The sequence below is a fragment of the Dipodomys spectabilis genome, unplaced genomic scaffold (genome assembly GCF_019054845.1).
Source record: "Dipodomys spectabilis isolate Male_0828 unplaced genomic scaffold, ASM1905484v1 ptg000067l, whole genome shotgun sequence".
NCBI classification, from domain to species: domain Eukaryota; kingdom Metazoa; phylum Chordata; class Mammalia; order Rodentia; family Heteromyidae; genus Dipodomys; species Dipodomys spectabilis.
Window position 1 is genome coordinate 947,360 of NW_024870744.1, and position 23,425 is coordinate 970,784.

The 23,425-nt window shown below is 49.3% G+C and overlaps 1 protein-coding gene across 2 annotated transcripts in view; it reads left to right on the forward strand.

The window, feature by feature from the left end:
- The window catches only part of Mvb12b (multivesicular body subunit 12B), a 161,610-nt gene that overhangs the window by 115,369 nt on the left and 22,816 nt on the right, over positions 1-23,425 (forward strand). The gene's annotated exons all lie outside the window — the stretch shown is intronic.

A 23,425-nucleotide genomic window follows, 5' to 3' on the forward strand; every position in this document is an offset into this window, starting at 1 on the left:
CATTCTTGCTGGGTAGCCTGAGAACAATTATACTTGAGCAAAGTAGCCACTTCCTCCCTTCCCTGTCCACAGGCCTAGGAGTGCTTCCGAGGCCTGGCAGGCCTGGCCCAGAGCACTCCCCGGCACCTGAGGCCAATAGGGATGACAGGCATTTCCTGCAACAGTAGGCTGGCTTTGTCCTCCTGACCCATCTGACCATAGTGAAGCAAGAGACTCCTGGTGTCAGGAATAATAGCCGGTATTTATGGAGCTAAGTTAGCGTCCAGTTCCAGGAACTTGATTTTGGTTGAGAGTGCCATGGATGAAGCTCAAAAAAGGCCTCGTGCTTGCAAGGCAGGCATCTTGAGCCACACCTACTCCACCTTTTTGTGAGGCCTTTTGTGAGGGATATTTTTTTCTTTCTTTCTTTTTTTTTTTTGCCAATCCTGAGGCTTGAACTCTGAGCCTGGGCGCTGTCCCTGAGCTTCTTTTGTTCAAGGCTAGCACTCTACCACTTGGACCACAGCACCACGTCTGGAGCTAAGAATCTCATAAACTTTCCTGCCTGGGCTGGCTTCAACCCACAATCCTCAGATCTCAGCCTCCTGAGTAGCTAGGATGGCAGGTATGAGCCACCAGTGTCGGATGGTGAGGGATATTTTTGAAGTAGATTCTCACTTTATACCCAAGCCAGCCTGAGCTACAAACCTCCAACTTGTGCTTCTCTGAGTCACTGAGATGGCAGGCACACCACTACCACCCAGCCATTATGCTTCCCTCATAGCTAGGATGACAGCAACGTACCACCATGCCAAGTTATTGGTTGAGATGGAGTCTCACTTTTTTTTTTTTTTTGCCCAAGCTGGCCTCAAACTATGATCCCCTGGTCTCTGCCTCCTGAGTAGCTAGAATTATATTCTTGAGCCATTATGCCCAATATATGTGAACTCTTCTAATCCTCAAATGTATATGGTGTCACTGTGACCCCCATTTGCTAAATGATGACAGCTAAGTGACCTTCCCAAGGTCACACAGCAAATGAAGACCTTCTCCCCACCCCATGCCTCCTTTGTGCCTCCCCAGCCTCTCTCCCTTTTGCATTCCTAGTTTGTTTGTTTCTTTCTCAGTGGCTAGCCCCTGCTTCAAGAAGCATCATCTGGCCCTGTTCCATTCGCCCCGCCCCAGCTTCCTGATGTGGGGTATCCATGTAGACAGATCTCTGAAGGGCATCCAGGGAGCCATCAAGGCTCCTCTGCCCACAGCCTGGGTGGAAAGCATCAGGTGATGCCTGCTGCTGTCCTCCGAGGCCTGACTCCCAGAAGGCAGTGGGGGAACTCTGCTGCACCGGATGGCCACTGGGCTGCAGGGGCTGGGTGGACGTGCCTGGCTTCACCCACTACAGCCCAGGAAGCCAGCCTCCACACCAGGCACAGATGGCACACTCCAACCACAAAGCAAACACCAATATGTCTCCCACATCATCAGTGTACGGCTTATTTGTCACGTCACAACAGCCTATGGACCATGCACACGTCCCTCCCTGTCCCACCCCTCCCCTGTGTGAGGACTGCTCTCTGCAGGGTTAGGGGCTAGCACAGAGAAGGAGAGAACAGTGCTGGGCATTTTCCTTAATTAGCATATATGACAAGGTGGGTTTCATTGTGACATCTCCACACAAACAATGTTCCCAGACAACCACACCCCACCTGTCTCTCTCCCCATCCTACTCCCCCTTCTTGAAACAATTTCAACAGGTTTTCTTGTTCTGTTTTCATGTGTACAAATACCTATAATCACGTTTATGTTCACTCGCCCTCATCTCTAGCTCTCCTCCATCCTCCTATCAGAGCCGGTTTTACTTTCCAGACGTTCTTGAAATGTGTACTGATTATACCAAGGGCTTTTACCCTGCTATTTTGGATGTGTATATATTATATTTTGATCAGAATAGTCTTCTCTATTGCAGCCTCTTTCCCTGCTCTCTCCAACCCCCTGTTGATCAACAAATTGGACGTTCTTTATGCTGTCTTTATTATGCAGTTGCATTGAATTTTGAAATTATTCACCTTCCATCTTTCTTTCTTCTCTCCCTTTTTCCTCATTCTCCTAAACAGTCCCATAGTTAGAACTGTATTCCATGTGTTAGATAACTGTGTGTATTTATTTATGTAAGACATGTTTATACTTGTCCATGAAGTTGTATTTTAGGTCTAGCTTCTACACATGAGCAAAAATCATAGGCTGTTTGGTTTTTTGAGCTTGGCTTGCACAAGATTATTGTCTCCAATTTCACTATTTTCCTGCAAATGGCCTGATTTCATTTTTCTTTCAGGCTGTATAATATTCCACAGCTTATATGCCCTATGTCTTCTTTACCTGGTCATCTGTTGTTAGGCACCTCAGCTGATTCCACATTGTGGACAATGCAGCATAAACATCAAGGTGTCTTTCTTTTTCTTTTTTTATTTTCTTTCTTTCTTTCTTTCTTTGTGGGGGGTTGTGGGGCCTGAACTCTGGGCCTGGGCACTGTCTCTCAGCTCTTCAGCTTAAGGCTAGCGCTCTACCACTTGAGCCACAGAATCTGCTGTTTTTTTCTGCTTATGTGGTACTGAGGAATTGAACCCAGGGCTTCATGAATGCAAGGTAAATATTCTACCACTGAGCCACCTTCCCAGCCCAGAAGGTGTCTTTCTTATATACACTACTGAGTTATGCTCCCTTGTGGAATGTGGTATCATAAGGTAGAACAGCTTTTAATAGTTTTGAGGAACCTTATTTGCATAGTGGTCACACTCATTTGCATTCCCACCGTGTGTGCTGGTTCCTTTTTCTCACACCCTCACCAGCACTTATGGTTTGCTTCCTTGATTATTGGGATTCTGACTTGGGTGAGATGGACTCCTACTATGGTTTTAATTTGCATTTCCTTTGTGTCTAAGAATGCCGAACAATTCTTCTTGCATCTATTAGCCATTTTGTATTTCTTCTGAGAACTGTCTGCTCAGTTCACTTGCCCACTTGTTTTTTGGATTATTTGTTCTGTTGCTATGTAATTTTCTGAGCTCTTTGTATATTCTGGACATTAATTCTTTATCTGTTGAATAACTGGTGAAGATTTTATCCCATTCTGGGGCTGTCTCTTGGTTCTGGCAATTGTTTCTCTTTTCTTCTTCTTCTTTTCCTTATGCCAGTACTGGGGATTGAACAACTCTAGGCCTCACTCTCTCATTTGGCTTTTTCACTCAAGATTGGTGTTCTGCCCCTTGAACTACTCTACTTCCAGCCTTTTGCTGGCTAGTTGGAGATAAGATTTCCCCAGATTTGTCCACCAGGCCTGACTCCCAACCTGATCCTCAGATCTTAGTCTCCAAGTAGCTAGGATTACAGATATGAGCCACTGGTGCCCAGCTATAATTATTACTGCCTGCCTGCCTGCCTGCTTTCTTGCTTGTTTGCTTGCTCTCGCTCGCTCACTCGCTCGCTCTCTCGCTCTCTCTCTCTCCTCTCCCTCTCTCCTTCCTTTCTTTCTTTCTTCCTTTCTCTTTCTTTCTTTCTTTCTTTCTACCCCTCCCTCCCTCTCTCCCTCCCTCCCTCTCTCCCTCCCTCCCTCTCTCCCTCCCTCCCTCCCTCTCTCCCTCCCTCCCTCCCTCCCTCTCTCCCTCCCTCCCTCCCTCCCTCCCTCCCTCCCTTTCTTTCTTTCTTTTTTTTCTTTATCTCTCTCTTTCTTTCTTTCTTTCTTTCTTTCTACCTCTCCCTCCCTCTCTCCCTCCCTCCCTCTCTCCCTCCCTCCCTTTCTTTCTTTCTTTCTTTCTTTCTTTCTCTCTCTCTTTCTTTCTTTCTTTCTTCCTTTCTACCTCTCCCCTCTCTCCCTCCCTCCCTTCCTTTCTTCCTTCCTTCCTTTCTTTCTTTCTTTCTTTCTTTCTTTCTTTCTTTCTTTCTCTCTATCTCTCTCTCTCTCCGTTCCTTCCTTCCTTCCTTCCTTCCTTCCTTCCTTCCTTCCTTCCTTCCTTCCTTCCTTCCTTCCTTCCTTCCTGGTTATAGGCCGTGAATGCAGGCCCTGGGCACTGTCCCTGAGCTTTCTTGCTCAAGGCTGAACCTCTACCACTTTGAACTACAGTACCACTTCCAGTTTTCTGCTGATTAATTGGAGATGTGAGTCTTACAAACTCTCCTGCCAAGACTGGCTTTGAACTGTGATCCTCAGATCTCAGCCTCCTGAGAAGCTAGGATTACAGGAGTGAGCCACCAGCGCTGGATTATTCTTTCTTTTTTTTTTCTTTTTTTTTTTTTTTTTGCTGTGCAGAAACCTATTGACAGTTCTTGTTCTTGTTCGTGTGTGGGAGGGGGTGATTATAGTTCTATTCAGAAAATAATTACTTGAGCATATGATTCCCTGTGTCTTTCCCATGTTCTCCTGTGGCAGATGTAAAGTTTCGGGTCTGACTTGGAGTTCTTTGATCCATTTGGAGTCAATTTTTATGCAGGATGAGAGGCTTGCTCATGGAGTAGGGAGAATGGCTGTAGTCCAGTGAGGTGTTTTGTTTTGTTTTACAAAAAAGGAGAAGAAAAGCTTTCACCAGGTCACCAGGCACTGCCAGCTCACACCTATAACCCTAGCTACTCAGGAAGCCAGCCCAGGCAGAAAAGTCCATGAGACGCTCATCTCCAACTAATCAAAAAGTGCAGCTGTTGCGTGAATGACAGAGTGCTAGCCTTGAGCAAAAGAAGCTCAGGGACAGCACCTAGCCCTTCAGCTCAAGCCCCAGGACTGGCGCACACACACACACACGCACGCACGCACGCACGCACGCACGCACGCACACACACGCACACACACATACACACACACACAACAAAAAACAAAACTCTGGACTTAAGCTCCAGCTCTGCTCTGTTGAGCCTTAGGCCAGTCTCTGTGAGATGGGATAAAAAGGCCTGTTCCCCCGGAACCCCATGATTGTGGTTAGGTCCAGGTTTAGGATATGGTGCCTTACAGTGCAGCTGTGAAATACATGGGGAAGACAAGCTCCCTGTTTCTGTCATTTTCCAGCAGGTTCTCCTGAGCATCGGTGTTTCCCAACTGTGCTGGGCCCAATGCATAAGTCCTCAGGCAGGCACCACCTCCCTGGGAACCGAACAGGGGCACCTGTGAACCAGGCCCAGTGAAGGGTACAGTGCAGGCTGGAAGGACCAGGGCCTGGCAAGGGCACAAGGAGACCCCAGAAGCTTGGGGACGGAGTGCCAACATCATCACTTACCCCCAGCTCTGTTCTTAGGTTTGCAGTTAGACTTTCAGCTCTGAGATTGGATATCTCAGTGGCCATCTCCCCTCTGCCCACTGTGCTGGGGGAGAGCTTGGCCCCTAGCCTTGCTCCCTGTCAGCTGGCTCCAAGTAGTGGTCACATAAGATTGTCCTTTCTCACCAGCCAGATTCCTCCCCCGCCCCTCCTCCCACATACCTGCACATATGTGCACTCACACGCTTGTACACACATAGCACAACCTGGCCCCGTGCTCTGCCTCTTCCCTAAAGCCATCCATCCAGCTTACCTTCCAGACTCTGGGGAGGCTTTGCAGCCCTAACAGGGGGCTGAGGGGAAAACAATAGAGTCCTGGTATGATCCAGGAGGGAGAAAGACAGGCAGAGCTGAGCAGGAGGCCGCCATGTGGAGAGTCATGCAGAGGCCCCCTCCTCAGAGCTGGGGCAGCCTCCACCCTCAGCACCTGCCTTGGGCCCCTTCCGCAGTAAAATCCAGCCTTCGAGACCGACAAGTGGCTTTCTGCTTTCATTTCAGACTTCAAAGATCCCTTATGAAATAACGCTTTTTCCAGTGAAATTCCAAAGGCTTTACACATGTGTGAAAAAGAAGGATTTGGCTCTGAAGGGTATTTTTTCTGCCCCTCAGCCAGCTCCCGTCGCTGCCTGGGCCCCACTGCATCCTTAGTCCACGCTGCCCGCTCAGCTCCCCCTGGGCGTCATCCCAGCCCCTCACCCACGGCCTCACAACACCAAACTTTACTTAGTTAGAGACTCATGGAGCAGAATGGACTTAAAAAAACTACACACACACACAAAAAAAAAAAACTGGATGAAATCACACACACACACACACACACACAAACTGGATGAAATCTTTCCTGTTCAGACTTTGTTCCCAGCTATTCAGCCACGCTTGTGAACTTTAGTCTCTGATTCTAGGATGCCACAATTGCCCTGGCGGCCCCCTGATCTTGACCAAAAGAAAGTTACATGAAAAATAGAGTTCGATTTGCAGAGCTAGAGACGTGGGCCTCATGCTAAGCCCTCAGTGATAACCCCTCCTACTGACATTTATGTCTTGAGTGCCATCATAGGTGATTCTAGGGCAATCAAGTTTGCTTTGCTGGGTTTTCTTCCTGTAGGGGCAGTTGGTGGTAGGGGGTTTGAGCGCAGGACCTCACACTTGCTAGACAGATGCTCTCCCACCTGAGCCATGCCTCACATTTGGTGGGTCACCTTAAACGTCACTCCCAATGCAATAATTAGACCCTACACAGTTTTTGTGGGAAACTTCCCCGGGATGTTTTGAAACCTCCAAATTTAATAATGGCTCCTCCACTCACAATGTCTCCCAGCCATGGTGATGTGGACAGAAAGTATTCTTTAGAACAAATGCTTTGATGGGCAAAAACTGATGTCATTCACAAAGTCCTTTAAATATATTTTCACTAAAATAGACTCCCCTGTATAGACTACCGTTGTTGTTAACTGTGTTAACTGGTTGATGTGTATGTCTCTGTGTGTGTCTTTCTCTCTGCCTCTCTATATATAACTCAGACAGACAGACAGACAGACAGACACAGACAGACAGACAGAGGCTATTGGTACAAACCTATAATCCTAATCTGAGGAGGCTGAGATAGAGAGGATCAAAGTTTGAGGTGTGTGTGTTTGTGGAGCAGCCTCCACACACCCCCTTCCCCCCACTCCTGGCCCCCGCCTCCATCTCCCAACCATTCAGGATTTTACAAGCAGAATATTTAATGCTACCTATGTTTTCACCACTGTGGGCCCAAATGAAATCATAATTTGGTGCTTGTCCAACCGTCTGGACAGAATCAAACTGAGATCAGGAATCAGCAAGCTGGCCCCTCTCCAACAAGAATGGCACACATGAGAACAAGCAAAAACCTTGTTGCTCTCAAGGTGTGTCTTTCAAAAGACCATTCAGTAGAGGGGGACTTTCACAACAAAGACCAAGCAGAAAGCTAGTGGACATTTTCCCTGTGCCCCTGAACCCGGGAACCCCAGACCAGCATTGTCTTACCCACAGGTGGCCTTGCCTTCAGGTTTTGGAGACCTTGCCAAGGCTGTGCTGGAACCATTTTTCCACTAAATTTTCCCAACAAATGATTGTATAGCAGTCAAGAGACTGGTATTCACACTGGCTCTGTCGCTAGCCCCCTGGGTGGCACTGAGTGAGCCAGCAAACCTCTGGACACCTGTAAAGGGAGGCTAGACGGGAGTCCTTCTGTGTCTGCATGCCAGAAGGTAGCAAAGGGGTGGCGATGACTTCTGCATGTCTAAAAGACTTCCTGTTGTTCTTCCGTTCCTGAGGTCCTTGACCCCTGCCTGGGCCAAACCTTGACGCCACCCATATTGGCCTCTCAAATCCTCCTACAGCTTCTGCTCTGAGGGTTTTGATTCAGAGGACATTCTCCTTACCCCAGAGCTTTAAAGAGAGTGATTTTTCACCACAGGCCTCTGTTTCCCATCAAGCTTCACGTGCTTCCCACAGGGCTTTGCATGTGCTGTGGGCTTCCTCAATGAGTGCTGCCCCACCTCCTGAGCCGCCGCCAGTACTAGAGCCTCATGGTGCAGAATTGCCTGGGTGTCTTATAAGCTGTTAGTTTCTGTGGAAATATGGCCTTTCACACGTTGTTCTGACCAAAAGAACCCTTGAAACACTTCAGGGCAGACTTTCAAGTGGCTGGAAGCATTTTCACAGAAGCACAGAAGGAATTAAAGAAGAAGAATTCAGTACAAGTCAGAAACGTTATGTTCCTTCGCTTTAGAATAAGAATAAGGAGGATTCAATTTGAGTTAGGTGGAGAACAGAGGAGGGAAAGAAAAAACAAAACCTTGTCTGGAAAACCCTGTCTGCATTCCAAAGAAGTTAGCCATGAGGTGTCTGCATATATTACCAGTTTTTTTCCTACCATTGAAAGTAAAAGCCATGGAAACCCCAAGGATTTGGAAAGTTCATCAGAGAAGTAGAGGCAAACTAATGACCTTTCTGGGGTCATTTCATCCTGAGTTTCAGAGGCTCCATCCCCAAAAGTTCTGGACCCAAGAGAACCCTGGGCTGGCTACATAATGAATGACCAAAAAAAAAAAAAAAGAGGGGACAGTGGTTAGTAGTACCTGGCTATGCTCAAACGCCACGATTTCTTGACTTCCTACCTTAAATTATTTAGGGGTTGTCGTGAGCCTGGGCTCAGGGCTGACTGACAACCTCGTCCCTGTCTCCCACAGCCATGAAACTGGTAGTCCTGTTTGCCACTTGGCCTGTGGGAAAAGCCTAGCATCATGGCTAGCTTGAAGGCCAAGGTTGTACCTAGGCATCAGCCATGACCACCAGTGTACAGGAGGCCCAGTGGCCTGTGTCATGGTGAGTTACCTCTGACAGGTAACAGAGAAGAGAATCTGTGCAGAAAAATTTCACAGAACTACATGGTGGGGGGGGGGGGGGGGGAGCTGGAGGAGGGAAGGGGCCGGCTGCTGGGAAGCCTGCTGCATTGTGAGCAGTGTGACCTGGCTCGTGCTGGCTGTGGCTCTGACATGTACTCTAGTACGATTGGACCTATGGTTTCTGAGCCAAGCTTTGTCTTTAACAAGCATCCAGGTGCTGGGACACCTGGAAGTTTGTGTCACCATGCTTTGGGAGAAAGCGTGGTATTCCTGCAACATGGGACCAACCCTGAAGACTCAATTTTTTAAGCACTAACAAAAACCAAGCTTACACAGGCCCCTGCTAGCCGACCCCTCCTATGCAAGGCACCTCTGCCAGGGGCCATGCGGACCAGCGACCACCGTAGCTTGGGGAATGATGCTGTTCTCCAGAGACAGCTAGAGCCTTGGCTTTATTTCAGTAGAGAAGCTGCCTGTGGCTAGAGGGACCATCAATTTGGGGCTCCTGTTTGAAACCCATTTTTCCCCAGCCTATGGCATCTGCAGTCTCATATAAATCAATCCCAGTTTCTCTGCTAGATGCAGGCCTGTCTCTCTGAGTATCCCTCTAAAGGACCCCAAGAAAACTGGATATACACCCTGTACACCTCTGGCACAGCTCCACCCAGAGCTCCTGCATGCTCCAACTTCCCTGGGGTGAATGAGGTCCACACCCCATGCGGGGGACCTGTACTCACTGGACAAGGCAGCTTTGCTGCCTCTCACGGTCCTCAGGAAGATCATGGCACTGGGGCTCCACTCTCAGTCTGTGGAGGGAAGGCACTCCTAGAAACAAGCCACCAGCCTGCTGCCATGTGTGGGTCTCTGCTTCCCACATCCTCACTTCCACTCCCACCCACTGTGTTTTCCACTGGGCCACTTGGGGCCTGGCACTTACTCCTGTGTGTATAGAAGCCCTGCTTGGATATCCTTTCTGAATCCCCTGCTTCCATAGGGACTAGGAAGGCAGAAGGGGCCAATCAGCTCAGGCTGGGGCTATGTAGGTGTGGCCTGTGGGGGGTGTAGTCAGATGGGTGGGTCTGGCCAGAGGGTAGGTGCTAGGTGAAGGGTAGATGCTGGGCAGTGCGCATGGGAGAGTGGACTCCAGGTATCTGAATGAAACTAGGAGGGACTGCTGTGTGGTGGCATGAATCAGACTCCTGGGGATTCAAGATTCTGTCTCTGTCAGCCATGTGCTCTTGGGCAGAATACTCTGCCCCAGTGTCCTCATAAACACAGAATAGTAAGTATAACAACAGTAGTAGTAGTAGTAGTAGTAGTAGTAGTGCAATGCATTAGGCAGTACTCAGGTAGCACCTAGGCTAGAGGCTAGCAGAGTTCACTGTCACTTCCATCACTGCCTCCTCTGCAGCGTAAGCACAGATGACTGGTGTGCTGGAGGGGACAGGTCCCTGGCCCCATGTCATGGAGCAGTTCCTAGGAAGTGGGGAACAGAAACAGGAAACTTGTAAGAAAAGCCAAGTCTGGCCCTTCTGCATCCAGAAGGCAGGAATAGCTCCTGGCTCCCTTCTCTCCTGTTCAATGTCCCCACGTGGACCTGCGTGGCCAGCAGCAGCCCTGGGACTGCAGGTGCCAGCGGCTCCTTGGGGAATCACACTGCTGGGGAGTGGTTTGCATAGTCTCCCAAGTTTGTCATTGAAACAACAGAGAACAATTTTCACTATATAAGAAAAGGGAGGAAAGGAAGGAGGGGAAACACTGAACAGGAAGTTTCTCTTAAGCAGATGTAGTGCTGTGAGCCATGTAGGACTATTATTTTATCACCAAGCTAGCACAGTTATCTGAAGACTTGAGAGAGACTAAGGGAGCATCTTTTCTCCTAACCCAGCATTTTTTAGCTCCTAATATCATTTCAGATTTAAAGGTGACAGCAATATCTTTAACGGTTTTTTTTTTCTATTAGATTAATAACATTTAATGTTCGAAGCAATAAAGTGAAATGTTTGCGTGAGGGTGCTTTTATATCACTAGTGGAAAAATTCAAGTTCAGGAAAAGGAAAAGATCCCACACATATACACACACACACATATACACACACAAAGTTGTAGATGCTGAGAGCCTTAACCCAAGAAAGAGCCTGGCTGTAAGCGGGTGGCCAGGTGTCTGGAGGGTGGGTGAGCAGCTGCAGTGCCAGGAAGGGGTTCACCCTGGTGGCAGCAAGCGCACCAAACCCTCACCCACTCCCTCACCATCCATCTCCACCGAGCAGCGGAATATGACAATGCTAGCATTTTTCATTTCCCTGACGTTACCATTAATAAAGCAATGATCCAAAAGGGGCTTTGCTGAGTCGGTTCTTTATGCGCTCATCACTCACGACGAGATAATTTCACACAGGATCATTTTAAAATTAAATGACGATAAAAACGCTCTGCTGTTCTGTGTTCACCAGTTCATGGAAGTCTATCAAGTCATTAATGTGTCATGACAAACTGCTCGATGGATACAAGAGTAATTAATTATTTGAATAAATAACAAGTTGAACTTGGGGGGCTTTGAACCACAAATGACACACGCCTGCCATTAAGGGACATCCTGTGGAACTCTCTTTTGGGGGTATTGGTATGAAAAGTTAAAAATGCAGGCCAGGATGGGAGAAGTCATGAAAATCAATTTCATAAACACAGGGTAATATTTTACAGGGAGAAAGCTAAAGTGTCACATTTCCCAGGCCCACCTGCAGTGTGGTGTCAAAAGTTCCCTGGTAGCGGCCATTTCAAGATACCACTTGATCGGTGATGATTTCCGAGAACAATTCTGCGGGATTTTCATAATCACCATTAATCTCTGCATATTTTTTCCAAGATAATTACAGCAATTATTATTTAGATTTCTCTTTTATATGCCCATTGTAGCAAGGAACAAGTGCTTATTATCCTGGAGAGCTCAAAGAACCTTGGATTAAAATTCTTTGTCATCTCTACGCTCGTTATTTCAACTCATGTTGCCTCTGAAAGTTCATCAGCTCTAGAAATTAGAGTCATACTCGCGGGCTCTATTATTAAACCTCGAAGCTGAGCTTAGGCTGCGGCTGGAGTGGCTGGCTGAATTGTTCATCGTAGCACTGCTGTGTTCCCTTAGAATTACTGTCAGGTGGCAGGAGATGGGCCTGACAGGTGCACTCGGAGACGCTTGGCAGCTCTGTACCTGCTTTGCCTGAAAGACCTACAGAGTGAACTAACAACCAATATTTAGAGGATACAATTTTTTTTATGGCATGCCCTTTAAAGGTTAATATTGAGCCTGAAGCTGGGGTAATTTATGGCATTGTAGCTCACTGACAGGGCAGCCAGAGAGACGGCAAGCAATGGCGTTTCCAAATCAAAGCCAGTGTCACCTCAGCCAGCCAGCCCGCCTCAAGTTGCTCTTTGAACCATCTTCCATCGCCATGCTTGACCACGAGAGCCCAGCGTGGGGAAGGTGGCTGGGAAAAGGCCTCTCCCTCCCATGGAGATGTTCTGGAAAATTCTACCACTTGGACAGACACCTCTGTGTCGTTGTGGGATCCTCGCCGGTGATCCACCTCCGCTTCAGGCCTTAACATTCCAGTCTCCCTCCGTGTCACATAGTATCCGCCAAGACCCAGTGCCAGGGCAGGACAGCCTGGCATTGGTATAAACTGAGGAACTGAGGAAATGTGATGCATAGAAATGATGGCTTTCACCTCAAGTAAATTTTTGTTTGTTTTGTGCTGTTATTGAGATTTGAACTCGAGACCTCAAGCTTTCTCACTTGTTTTTTGTTTTTTGTTTTCTCTCAAAGCTAGTACTGTACTATTCGAGCCACACCTCTCCTTCTAGCTTGTTGCTGGTTAATTAGAGAGAAGAGTTGCACAGACTTTCCTGTCTGGGCTGGTTCTGAACTTCGATCTGCGTATCTTAGCCTCCTGAGCAGCTAAGATGACTGACTGTGAGCCACAAGTACCTGGCTCCAGTGAATTTAATCATGACTTGGTCCAAAAGCTCTCAGGCAATACAGCCTGATTAGGAAATATAAGTTGGATTTGGGCTAGGAACTACTATGGCAGGTCCCTCTTAATGTGGTATGTATTTGTCTGTCACTGTGGTGGTCCTTTGAATTCACCTGGTGGCTGCAGAATGATGAGGCCTGGGTCCTCTGGCAGCCTGTCCCTTAGTCACTTAAGGTTTGAAACCCAGCCAAGGGCTGAGGCCCAGGCCCTAGAGCCACCTTCCTTCCTATACGGACGGAGCCCAGGGTGTGGCAAACAAACGATGTCACAAGTCAGTGTCAAAAGACTTCTGAAAGGTCACATTTGGGGCCTTTTTCTTATAACCTATAGACATTCTCTTTTCAATATTAAGTTGAATTTTTTTTGTTGTTGTTGGTTATGGGGCTTGAACTCTGGGCCTGGGCGCTGTCCCTCAGCTCTTCAGCTCAAGCCTAGCGTTCTACCACTTGAGCCACAGCGCCACTTCCGGTTTTCTGGTGGTTTATTAGAGATAGGAGTCTCACAGACTTTCCTGCCTGAGCTGACTTTGAACCGAGATCCTCAGTAGCTAGGATTACAGGCGTGAGCCACCAGCACCCAGCTTTAAGTTGAATTTCTAAAGCAATGACAATAGACCCTTGGTCTCCACCAAAACAGGGTTGTAAAGGTGCCCACAAATGCTCAGCATTTGTTCACATTCTAAAATTATTCAAATTTGCCTATACTATGTCTTCAGTACTTCTGAGTGTCTTTAAATTAAAACCACATCAAAGGCTACATTACTGTCACAAAAAATTACTAGGACCCAGCTGAAGCTGACAGGGGCTGAATGGTTCATTCATTTAGCAGCTGATCATAAAAGTCTCTTCTCAGGGCTGGGAAAGTAGCTCAGTGGTAGAGTGCTTGTCTTGCATGCATGAGGCTCTGGGTTCAATTCCTCAGCACCACATAAACAGAAAAAGCCGGAAGTAGCACTATAGCTCAAGTGGTAGAGTGCTAGCCTTGAGCTGAAGAGCTGAGGGACAGCACCCGAGCCCAGAGTTCAAGCCCCATGATAGATGGTTTCCCATGGTGGGAAACAGCCAACACCCATCATTTCTCCAAGTTCTGTGGGTCATCCATGAGGTGGTTCTGGTCCAGTGAGCTGGGCTGGACTGGGAGGCCCAGTATGGCTATGTCCACACACATGGCAGGCCATAGTCAAGACTCCACATGGTGACTCCTCCAGGAGGCTGCTTCGGGCCTTCTCACACAGTGGACCCTGCAGGGGACCACAAGCCTGGCACACAAGTCTCTGCTGGTGTTACCAGGCTAATGTCTGATTAGCCAGAGCACATCCCATTGCCAAGCCCAGATTCACTGGAGGCGGTGGGGGGGGGGGGGGGGGAAGGGGAGGAACACACACGAAGGGAGGGAGAGAAATAATGGATTGCACTTCCCGGTGGGAAAAGTGACAAAACCATCTTGCAAAGGGACATGTGTATGAAGACCTTTGCAACCTGTCACCTTGCTTGTACCCCAAGGGGCCTTCTGGTCCTGACAACAGTGCGCCCTCTGGCGGGTGTGAGGGAGTTGTCAGGGAAGAAGAGAGAACCATACTGCTGGCTGTATTTACATCTACTTCAGAGAAGTTTCTGGAGTGCCCCAGATACGTACTGCATAACTAAGTGAGCCTAGTGTTGGAGAGAGATCCTATTAACAATTCAATAATAGCCCTGGGGTAGGCATGTAAGAACCCTTGCAAATAGAAATTCATATGCCACTGCCTTTTGTGAGAACTCAGATGTGATGGAAACCATTTCACCGTCTCTTCAGCTTTTCTGGGATTGCTGTGAGCCGGGTGTGTAGGGACATCCTGGCTCCGGTCCTGCTGTCCGCCTCCATACTTTAGCTTTGTACAAAACCCTCTGCTTGACCTGTGTGCTGTGTCCTCCTGCGTCCGTGAATGCCGTGCACTGTGGCAGGGTCCCCATGCACGAGGCACCGTGTCCCCCTCTGGGTGATATCAGGTCCGTCGTGAGGCTGGTGCAAGCCAGGGACACTGAATTCCCTCGGATAACGTAGTTAAGGAGGTGTTTGTTGTGTGTCTCTGCTGAACAGCCACGGCTTTCCCCTCCACAATTAAATTACATCATGTCGTTGGTGTATTGCAAATTCTTCAGGACAGTGTGAATAGCTTGTTCCCATCAGACTTTCACCGTTTTTACCACCCCATCATTCCTTTAATATTTATGACTTGGTATTTGATTATAAGGAGGAGGTTTTTCCTCATTCTCAGCTTATTTATTTATTTTTGTATATTGGTATAGACAAGTGGGTTCTTATTCATTATTATCTTTGTTTCGATACTCAGATTGTTCCTTATTTAGCCAGTAGGAACTCCTGTGTGTGTGTGTGTGTGTGTGTGTGTGTGTGCTGATACTAGGGCTTGAACTTAGGACTAAATGCTTTTGCTCAGCTTTTTAATTTAGGGATAACAGCCTCACAGACTTGTCTGCCCAGGCTGGCTTCGAACCTCAATTCTCTGATCTCAGCTTCCTGTGATCTCAGCTTCCTGTGTATCTAGGCTTTTTAGTTGCGAGCCATTGGTGCCTAGCCAGTGGAAACTCAGTGTGGCTCCTTCCTGCCATATCCCTGTGGTTCCTCAGGATATCTTTACTGTTTGGTATAAGAAGACGTTCCTGCCTTTCCTTTCCCTCTGCTCCTAAACCACACATTTCTCCAGAGCCTCTCGGTTTTAGAGTAATGTGCTAGAGACCAAAACCTGGGTTGTCAGGTGTGGCTGCAGCTCCTGCGGTGGCATCCCATTGAAAACTAAGGCAGAGAAGATTGTGTGTGTGTGTGTGTGTGTGTGTGTGTGTGTGTGTGTGTGTGTGGTGTGTATGCATGTTCATGTATATACACTTGTGTTTACGCACTGCTGACCACAACGCCGTGTTGAAGCTGGGTTTGCACTGACCCCTCCGGTTCTGATTCACCATCACAGGCCTTCTGTGCACTATGTTGAACAACTTCTCTTCTTCAGTGGGGGTATTCAGGTGTAACATTCCCTAGTCCTGATCTGGACCTGCCTCTCTTTTAACTGTGTTTTCTTCAAGGTGGTTTTAACTCCTCTCCTGGCCTCAGTTATCAGCAGGCTAGGAGCTGCCAACCACTCACCGTGCCCCTTGCTGCCAGGCCTACCACCTGCATTCCCCTCCAGGCAGCCCTGCCAGCCGGTCCCCTGAGTGGGGCCTGTGTGCAGTCAGATGGATCAGCTTTCTTCTGTTGGGGTCTCACAAGACCCTCACAGCCAGCACATGCCCAACAGAGCACTGGCTCCCTACTGCCGCCTCTCTGTTTCCTCCACCCACCCCACCCCCAGCATTTCCCAGCATCCCATTCTCCCTACCTTCTAAGCTACAATCTCAGAGTCACCCTTGCTTCCTCCTGGACCTTCAGGCCAGGCTTCCCCACCCCCACCCCCACCACCTAATGCTTTCATTAGGTGTCCTTGGACCTTCCGTCTTGATACCTCCTCTCCTCCATTCCCCTGCCACAATTCACCCAGCTCCTCACCTCCAGCCTCATGCCACAGCAGGGGCAAGGTCTCAAAACAAGAATCTGACTTCTTTCTGTACCCACAAGCCCTTGGTGGCTGCCATTGAGGCCACTGGGAATGGCAACCAAGGCTTCTTAGAGCTGACCTGGGTCTCTGCACTTTCCTGTGCCAGCCCGAGCGGGTGCGGACACAGAAAGCTCTCAGTTATGCTTCAGTGCTGTTTCTAGTAAAAAAGCAAACACACAAAACGAGCTTCAGTGTTTCTGTATACAAGCACACATCTATGTAAATGCATAGAAAATAGACCCGTGTCGGGAGGGCAGACCTGCTCAGTCCGAGAAAGACGCAGCTCCAGGCCTCAGCAGGCTGCCACCAGCTGTCCCGTGGGAATGACTTCCTACCACGTGAGTTCTCGTACTGAGGAATTTGGAAAAAATACATTTGAAAACCGATGAGCTGGTTTGTGTTAGCTAAATTAAATTGGCCGCCAAGGAAAGAGAGCACGATGTGGCATTCAGGCAGGAAGAGAATTTTATTTACCCAACTGCTGCCCCACCATGAGTGGTGGAGGCACAGAGGCCCAAGCGGGAAGCTGAGGTCCTGCCTGGCTTAAGTAGGGATGGGGCAGGGAGAAAGTGCGCCCAGGTGAGGGATGGAGCCGTACCATCCGATGCGGATGTGACCTCAGGGCCTGGGACCCTCCCTTGGTCCAATGGGAGGCATCACTGGGACAGCCCGGATGTGTCCTCAGAGGGGGATGTGACTGCCTCCAGATGTGCCAGTTACCTAGGTGACACAGGTACTGGGTAATGGGCAGAGACTTAACCAAGAGGTGAGGAAACTAAAGCCTGTATGGCCCGGGGAGACCTTTCTTACAGTTTCAACAAGAGGAGGAAATTAGCCATAGGAAGGAAAGTGCCTCTTCCCTCCTGGGGTTGTTCCTCCACACACACACCCCCCAGCTGAGGCAGGAAGGCTAATGCTTGCTCAGCCAGTAGAGCAGCCTGGCCCTTGAGTAGCATGGAAGAACTCCTGTAGGATGGGCTTTGCCTGGCCCATCCACGTTTCCGGTCTCATTTTACCACCAGTGCCACAGAGCAGACATGCTTATCTGCCCACAACGATGAAAATCGGACTGGGGTTAAGTGACTTGCCTGCAGCCACATGGTTGACAGTGGCCAGACACTCATCACATGCGTGTGTCTGACACCCACACCTCACTCTCCCCCCTCCCCCAGGATGCCACTTCTCATGCCAGGGGAGGAGCAGGAGGCTCTGGCCTGGGCTGATAAGACACTCCTTTTGGCCTTGGCCTAGAAATCTCTTGGCAAAACAAATGACTTTGGGGATCTGGAAGGAAGTTGTTGTGTGAACTTGATTGGAATGTCACTGAGCAGACAGTCCTGGAAGTGTCTGGGAATGTCTCCCAAGGACTGTCCCGGACTGAAATCCCCTAGAGAGCAGCACACACACCAGGTTTTGGGTTGCAACTGAGTTTTGAGGGATGGCCTTGAAATCTTGAGCTGTTGGCAATTTTCCCATCACAAATTATAAAAGCCTTAGGAAATGCTGAAGGGATGGGAAGGAAGAGGAAAAGAAGGGAAGGGGAAGGGAAGAGGAAGGAGAGGGGAAAGGAGGGAAGAGGAAGGGGAAAGGAAAAAGGGAAGGGAAGGGAGATATCAAGAAGGGGAAGGGCTTGGGAGGGAGGGCACTGGCTCTGCAGCTCTTGGGAGCTGGTCAGTTGTGGGAGGATGTGTTGCCTGAAGAGGGGGGACTGTGGCAAGTCAAATTGCAGCTGTGCTTCTAGGGCGGGACAGGAGCTGCATGCCCCTCCCCCCCCCCCCTTTCACCAGGCAGTTCCTATAGATTCGTGGCAGAGTAGGACCAAGATCTAATTTTATGTCTAAACAAATGCCACTTGCAGATCGGGCCTGCTTCCCAAAGAGCAGCCCCAAGATAAGGATTCACGTCAGCTGGCAAAAAACAAACAAACAAAAGAATGCTCCCTTTTCCTTCCTTTAACCAGGGGGTGGGGTTAATACAGCAGCAGATTAGAGCTTTATTTGTTTAAACCTCGTGGAATCTATAAGCATTCACAATCCTCTTGACTCCTCGTGCCTGATGGTAAAAAAGAACAGTTGAATGCACTCATTGTTTTCTGGGTTTTTTTCTTTAATGTATTTTACAAACACTTCGGTGACAGGCCTGACACGCGCGTTTCTATGTACGCGCACTTCAGTCTGGGATTACAGCATTAATAACAGAGTTCCATGCATCGTACCATTTTAAAGCATGATCGTTATGATAAAGGGCATATACTTAATTACAGGCCTGCTTAATTACAGCTCTGTTGAAGCTCGTTTGTTTAGGAGAATGCTAATTGCGCTCCGGAGCCAGAGGCACATCCTTGCTTGTATCTGCCGGATGTTGCTCTCGTGGATCAGCGTTTTGTTAAAACGACTACCAAAAAAAGAAAGAAAGAAAGAAACCAAAAAAGAATAAATAAAAAGGGAGGAAAGCACTAGTCTGGTACTGAAAGGAACCGTGTTTGATGCAGGCCTTCTGGCGAGAGATGGCTCTGCCTGCCGAGATCTCAGCTCTGTTGTCCAGCTTGAGGTGTTTTACCTTCCCAGCAGCCTCTGAACAAGCTACTCCTTTGCCCTGTCAGGGCAGCAAGGCTCTGTGAGGAGAGGTGATGTGGCCACAGCCACGCAGCCACCACCTGCTGATCTGGCCTTGGAAAAACTCACATCTACTGAACTCCTTTCCTGCAAACCAGATTCGGGGTTTGAATCTTGGTTCCATCCCAACCTGACTCCTTCCATTTCTGTGAATGGAAATGTGGAGAGTGAAATCATCTGATGCAAGCTCATGGCCAAGTATGTGTCTGGGACATGGGAGTTTCCTTTTCTCTCTTCTCCTTTGTAGAACTGAGCTAAAGGAAAGCTTCCATTTAATCCTCCTAGGCTTGAAGGAGCTCTTGGAATGTCATCCTGAGAGCCACAGGGCCTGGAGAAAGGGCTGATGTACATGCCCTGGAAATGCCATCATTGGCTGCAGTGAGGCAGGGCAGGAACTATCCTTGCTTCTGAGTTGTGACTAAGCACCTGTCAGGATATTAGGGGCAGAAGCCCCACTGTAACCCTTCTGATTGACAGGCCAGAGCAGAGTGAGCCTGTGGCCTCTGACTCTCAGTGTAGAGTCTGCAGGAGACTGGCTGCTAGGGTGGCTGGAAACAGTGTCTCTGTTCCAGAGCATTCGTGAAGAAAAGGAGAGGGGGAGGAAGCAAATGCAAACATGACCCCCGCCCCATGGGAAGCCAGCGTGGAGATGATTTATGTGCAGGCTTTGGGAACATGAAAAATATGTGCCATTGATTTCAAGAATTATGTTTGGTAAACCTCTGGATATTTTCAAAGGTGGAAAGGCTGCCCAGATAAGGAGAGTAGAAATGGATATTGTAGAATTAGAAAGGGATTTAAGCAGTCCCACGGATCCGCTCTGCACAACACGGCAGTCCCTCCCTGGCTCCCCAGCAAGTGGCCGTCGGCCTGGACTCGGTCAGCAGCTCAGCTGGCCCCACCCTGTCCAGCTCTTCTTCCCCAAGGCAGGCAAAGCCATCTCCCTATTGTGACAGCCCTAGACACCTTGTTCCCATGTGCCTAGGTGCATCTGGATGGGGTCCCCTCCTCTTGCTGCCCTTCCCATGGACCGGGCACAGTGCTGGGCTCTGAGGGTGCTATTAGGGCCCCTGGGGAACAAAAATGTCCAGGATCCCTTCCAGCCTGGGGCATCAGACCTGACTGTGGCTGCTGCTTTTTCCTTGTGGGATCTGCTTCAAGTGCTTCACTTTCCTGGCCTTCAAGGCTCCCAGGATGAGCCTGTGGCTGTATGGTCCTGGTACCAGGACTGGGGCACGTGGCCGTTATGTTGCCACCCTCTTTCTAGTAGCTAAGCCCCACTGCTGACGCATTCAATTACAGCCAACTCTTCTTTCCATCTCCTTGTGTTACTCTGTCTCTTCCCTGGTGGGTCCTGGTAGACCTCAACTCCAGGACAGTACACGGCTCTGACAACCATTATTGTATAGCCCAGGACCCTAATGTTTAAAGACCTTCACTGGATTTGTTATACATGGTCCTCCCAAACATCCATCAGCATTGAGTCAGTGTCTTTTGGTAGCTGGCAACACCCTGGCACCCTTCAGAGAGGCCCTTCAGGGTCCAAGTGATCTGTTCCTCCAGTTCTCCAAAGCCTAGACCAGCCATTTAGGGGTAGCTCCTCCCCTTGACATTTCCCAGCCATGCTTACCCATCTCATCTGCATGGGTGGCATAAGTTGTCAGCCAGGCACCAGTGGCTCTCACCTGTAATCCCAGCTACTCGGGGGACTGAAATCTGAGGATCATGGTTCAAATCCAGTCTTAGACAAGAAAATCTGTGAGACTCTTATCTCCAGTCAACCACCAAAAGCTGGAGAAAGAGCTGTGGGTTTAATGGTAATGTGTTAGCCTTGAGTAAAAAAGTTATTGAACAGTGTCCAAACCTGAGTTAAAGCCCCAGTAACAGTCACCCCTCTCCCCAAAATAATTACTGAGCCAGATGCCGGTGGCTCACACCTATAATCCTAGCTACTCAGGAAACTGAGATCTGAGGATCACTGTTCAAAGCCAGCCCAGGCAGGAAAGTCCATGAGATGCTAATCTCCAATAAACCACCAGAAGACTGGAAGTGGTGCTGTGGTTCAAGTGGTAGAGCGCTCACCTTGAACTGAAGAGCTGAGGGACAGCGCCCAGGCCCAGAGTTCAAGCCCCACAACCGACAAAAATAAATGTACCAAATGCTTTGCTATAATCTGTGATACACTAGATTTCTTAAGTTTTAAATATTGAATTTTGGTTCGTTTTTGTCAGCAGGTCACTGCTTTATTAGCAAATGCAGACTGACTCTGGCTGTTACTTCTTTTCTTCTGAGCCCTGGTGGCAGCCGGGAACCGGGCATCTCCTGTGAAGCCAGTGACCTTGGTTGGGGTTTTTGGGTTTTTTTTTTTCCTCTGAGGGTGTTTGTTTTTGTTTTTGTTTTGTTGGTTGTGGGGCTTGAACTCAGGCCTGTGTGTTGTCCCTGTGCCCTGTTGCTCAAGGCTAGTTTTCTACCACTTTGAGCCACAGCTCAGTTTTCTGAGTAGTTAATTGGAGATGAGTCCCACAGGGATTTTTCTGCCTGGCTGGCTTCAAACTGCGAGCCTTAGATCTCAGTCTCCTGAGTAGCTGTGGTTGCAGGACTGAGCCACCAAGCACTTGGCCTTCGGGTTTGAGGAACACCTGGCCTGCTGCCCCACTATGAGCTCCGAGGGGTCCCATGTCCGTGGCCTTGCCACGCAGCAGCTTGTGGTCAGGATTGTGTACAAGCTGTTCCTGGCCAGTCCCTCTGCTGTGCCAGCCCTGGCAGAGTACACCGGCCCTGGCATCCCGAGACCCACCTCCAGTTGCCTCCTGTGAACCGAGGTGGGAAAGGTGTGTCTGTAATAACATCACTCCTATTTTCTCCCACGCAGCCACCTAAGTTCTTATGGGAAGAAACTACTGTAAGGCCCACCAGACGTATGCCCAAGACAGACTGACACCCCAGTGTCAGCCAGCCGCTCCCCTGTCTAAGAGGACTCCACAGTGGAAGGAGGCCTCGAGCACAGCGGCTATGCACCCTGCCCCTGCTCCCCAGTCTCGGCAGCTAGGACAGGCCCCCTAAAAACTGAGGCCATCAGTCTGTACTCCCTGTCCATGTGTTTTATTAAGTTACATATCCTGCTTCACGTGGGATGATATGGATCCATCTGCATGGTTTGTATCTATCTGTACACCAAATGTACTGTGGTCGGGATCCAACAGCACAAGGCAGCAGTTTAGGGTGACTGAGTCCCACCTGGGTGATGTCAGTCAGCAAGCTCAGCCTCCTGAGGGATGTCAGCAAGCTCCACCCCCAGAGCATTTGCTTCCTCATTGGAAGAGATTGCAATACTGAGTGCCAGGCCTGGGTCAGCAAGGCTCAGAAGCCACAGTGTTCCAGGCCTTTGCACACACATGGGTGCTCTGATGTCACTAGGGTGGCAGAACATGTGACATATAAGGTCATGTAGGGCTCTGTCTTCTTTCTGGGAACAGGTGCCATGTACTGTCCCAGCACCTGGCCCCTTCTCTTAGGGGCCGTTCATAGCACGGGTGTGTCAGAGCCAAGTGGCCCCACTCCGGGAGCTTCCATAGAGAAAGGTGGCTCCATACCACTGTGAGGGCCAGGCAGGCCCGTGGGTGCTTGCTCTCCTCTCTCTGCTTTTTTCCCTGAAGTCCATTGTGGGCAGAGCTTAACCTGAGCCATGTGACTTACCTTGCCAATCAGAGTGTGACCTGGGTTTCTTCCCGTCTCTTCCCTCCCTCCGTCCTGCCCTTCTCTTCCCACACCTGGGCCCCCACTTCTCTAGAACTGAATGAAGCCTGGCCGGTAGTGGTAGACGCCAGGCAAGCCCGACAGTGAGAATCCCAGGGGGAAATGAGGATGCCATTTCCCCAGGAGCCCACGTACCCAGGCTTCTCTTCTGTTTCTGCTCACTCTGTTTCTCCTGAACATCACCCTCCTTGGGGCAAGGCCTCCACCCCTGCAGGGGCTGCTGGACAGGCAGCCCATGGCTGACCTTGGCTTAGTCCTAGTGGAGAAGCCGGAGCCATCTCAGCAGCCCGCCTCACTGCGAAGCGCTCATGTATGAGGGCCACAGAGTCTTCTCTAATGTAGGATTCCAAGAGAATCCATGCTGTTTATCTGTGGATGACTTTGGGGTGGAGAGAGGTTACTGTAATTGAAATTAGGGTCTTAGGTGCTTGCTAGGCAGGTGCTGTACCACTTGAACCATATCTCAAGTCCTCTTTTTGCTCTGATTATCTTTGAGATAGGGTCACACCTGGACTGTTAAATTCTACTTTTCATTTACACTTCCTCCTGTAGCTGGAACAAAAGATGTGTGCCTCCACCCATGCCCAGCTTCTATCTCTATGGAGATGGGGGTCTTAGGAACCTTCTTGCTTGGCGTGGAACCACAACCCTCCCAGGATGGCTCACCCAGCAGCTGGTCAGGACAGAGTCTCATGAAGATTTTTCCTGGGCTAGCCTCACACTGCAACCCTCCTGATTTCAACCTCCCAGGCAGCTAGGATTTCAGGCCCGAGTGCCCACCTTTCTC